At 39.7% G+C, this 3,379-nt stretch overlaps 1 non-coding gene across 1 annotated transcript; it reads right to left on the bottom strand.

The window, feature by feature from the left end:
- Positions 1 to 970: 970 nt before the first annotated feature.
- Positions 971 to 1,078, bottom strand: LOC118834999. The gene has a single exon (XR_005009367.1). It is a non-coding gene; the product is annotated as a U6 spliceosomal RNA (small nuclear RNA).
- Positions 1,079 to 3,379: the final 2,301 nt, after the last annotated feature.

A 3,379-nucleotide genomic window follows, 5' to 3' on the forward strand; every position in this document is an offset into this window, starting at 1 on the left:
AAGTTATATAGAAAGGGACCATGGATTCAAAGAGAGATAGACTTCTTGCTGGAGGGTTGAAGGAAGGCCTTATAGAGGAATTGGCAGTGACACTGAGCCTTGGTAGAAGAGAAGCATTTCAAATAGAGAGATATGGAGGAAGTTCATTTCAGACAAGGGACACAGGATACGAGAATGAAAAAAAGGAAGAAGGGGACAAAATGAGACTAGGGAAGAGCAAGACATCTGATTGAAATGTGGAGGGTTTGAAGGAAAATGATGTGAAATAAAGTGGAGCCACATTGTGAAGCACATTCAGCCAAGCTAAGAAGTTTATGTTTTGTTCAATAAACAATAGGGAAGTCAATGAAAGTTTTTGAGTAAGAAAGTGCCAACATCATCATCATCATCACCATTCACATTTATTTTTATAGAATTTAAGGTTTATAAAACTTTTTATATGAATTATCTTATTTGATTCACATAACAACCCCTTCATACATTATTACCTCTGTTTTATAGATGAGGAAATTAAAGTTTAGACTAGTATAGTGATTTATCCAAAGTCACATAGCTATTAAGCAGAAAAGCCAGGAGTAAAACCCAGATCTCCTGACTCCAAATACAATGCACTTACCACTCTTCCCCACCAATATTGTGACATGATCTGGGTAATAGATTAAGAAGGCTGCTGTTGTTGTGTTTGTCCTTCATTCTCAAAGAGGACCATGATATCAGGAAAATGATGACATGACTTGCAGTTGGCTTTGATTTGACTGAGGGAGGGCTGTGCAAGATCACCAGTCTCACTTTCTCCTCCAGGGCCATCTGGGTCCAGTGGCCTGATATTCACCAGGACAACTGGAGATGGCCTAGGAAGCACTAGGAGACCCTGGCCCTTTTAGGCTAAGGTCTTTTCAGGTGCTTCACTGTGAGTGAATAGGCTTCTTTCAGAAGTTAATCAAGGGATGGCCCTTTAATCAAAAACTCAAAAAAATATGGGTGCTTCACAAATTTGTGTGTCATCCTTGCACAGGGGCCATGCTAATCTTCTCTGTATCATTCCAATTTTTAGTATATGTGCTGCTGAAGAAAGCACAAGAAGGCTGCTGTAACAGCTGTATGAAGGGTGGTTGGGAGAAAGGTGAGAGTAAATCCTAGAGCACTAGTAAAGAAGCTATTACAACAAAGATAGTGATAACAGGGGTCTGAACTAAGGAGTTGACAATTAGAAGAGAAAGGAAAGGCAGATATTTTGCTATTCTACACTTAACAAACAATAATTTTCGTAAGCAGTCCATATCCAAAGAAGAAGAGAAAATAGTATCGTGCATGAAATGAAATATGAATCTCTATTACAAACAGCTTGCTTTATAAAATATGTAATAAATTCAATATGTTCATTGTAAAACTGCCCGACTTCTCTGTATCTCCCTCCAAACGTTCTTCTTTTCTGTGGGCCTCCTGGCTGCTTCTTGGACAAGATGCTCCATACTGTGCCTCTGGGCATTCTCTCTGACTATCCCCTACACCTAGAATACTCAGACTTGCCCTCCTCTGTTTCAGACTTGGACTTTTATGGGCTTCTTTAAAGTCCTAACCAAAATCCCACCTTCTAAGGGAAGCCTTCCCCAGCCCCTCTTAACTCTAGTGTCCTCCCTCTGTTAGTTATTTCCTATTTATCCTGTATATGGCTTTCTTTGTATATATTTGTTTGCATCTCCACCCCCCTCCCAACAGATTGTAAGCTCCTTGAGGGAAGGAACTGTCTTTTGCTTCTTTTTGTATCACCAACTTTCAGCACAGTGCCTGGCACTTGGTAGGAGCTTAATAAATGTTTATAGATTGATTAATAGAGAATGAATAGGACTTAATAACTGATTGGGGAAATGCAGTAGAATGAAAACCTGTTCAACTTTGGGCAAGTTACCTTCTTTGGGTCACAATTTCCTCAACTTCAAAACAAAGGGGTTGGACTAAATGAACTCTCAGGTCCCTTCTACATCACTTTGATCCTATGATTAGATATAGAAAAAGAGGGAGAGAAGAGCCAAAGAAGACTCTACGAATGCTATGTAAATTGTGTTACCATTGATGAAAGTAGGGAAGTTAGGAGGAAGGACAGGTTTTGCAGGGAGAGAAGGTGATGATGTCAATTTTAGAAACACTAAGTTTGAGGTGCCAGAGAGACTTTTCAAATATAAGACTATGCACGGGGGAGAGATGGAGGTTGTTTGTATTCATTAGGGATTTATTAGCCTAGAAATCACAATGGAAAACATGAGAGTAGAGTAACTCACCAAGAAAGATGGTAGCAAGAGAAGAGGAGGAAGTCTAAGGAAGAAGCCTTGGGAGGAAGACACACTTGATTGGAGGAGGAAATGATGAATAATGGTAGTAGATATAGAAGAGTCCTGAGCATACAGTGTCCTCAAAAACCAAGAAAAGAAATAGTGTCTAGAAATAGACAATAGAAGATAATGTTCTAGAGCAGTCAGTGATGAAAAGGACAGCAAAAAGTGGCATTATATTCGGTGATTAGAAAATCATTGGGGTCCTTGGAGAAAGCAGTTTTAGGAGAGAATAAACATGACAACAATGAAAAAACAGGTGTGGAAGAAGTAAATATAGAGAGTGTGGTCTAGATCCTTTAGATAAGTTTGCCAAAGAAGGAAAGGAGAAAGATAGGCTAATTGAGGGAATAAAAGAGTCAAGGAAAATTTGAGTTTCTTTGGCCAGTAAGACCAGAGCACATTTGCTTACAGAGGGGCAGGAGTCAGAACAGAGGGAGACATTGAAGGTTGATGAGTAGGAGGGGATGATCAGTGGAGTGAGGATGCCTATCAGTTGGGGATTGGCTGAACAAGTTATGGTATAATGGCCATCACAAGCTTTCACATTCAAAAGAAAATCTAGCCTATTTTTAAAGATGTTCAGAAAAGGGGATTCCACAGCTTCCCTTAATAACTCATCTGGGGGCTCAAGATTGATTTGAAAGTATTTTAAAAAGCTAAAAGTAAAACCAAACACTGAGTAATTATTGTGACCAAGCTTAGCCCTTAAGAAGAGACAACCCCCTCATTTCCTTGGTAGACCATGGACAGAGATTGTTACATATACTATTGTTGTTATTCAGTTGTTTTTAGTTGTGGCTCACTCTTCCTGGCCCCATTTGGAGTTTTCTTGACAAAGATATTGGAGTGGTTTGCCATTTTCTTCTCCAGCTCATTTTACAGTTGAGGAAACCAAGGCAAGCAGGGTTAAGTGACTTGGCTACAATCACACAGCTAGTACATATCTGAGGCCAGATTTGAACTCAGGAATATGAGCTTTCCTGACTCTAGGCCTACCCCACTATCCACTGTACCACCTAGTTTCTCACATATGCCGTTAGACTTAG

This window comes from Trichosurus vulpecula, chromosome 1 (genome assembly GCF_011100635.1).
Source record: "Trichosurus vulpecula isolate mTriVul1 chromosome 1, mTriVul1.pri, whole genome shotgun sequence".
NCBI lineage: Eukaryota > Metazoa > Chordata > Mammalia > Diprotodontia > Phalangeridae > Trichosurus > Trichosurus vulpecula.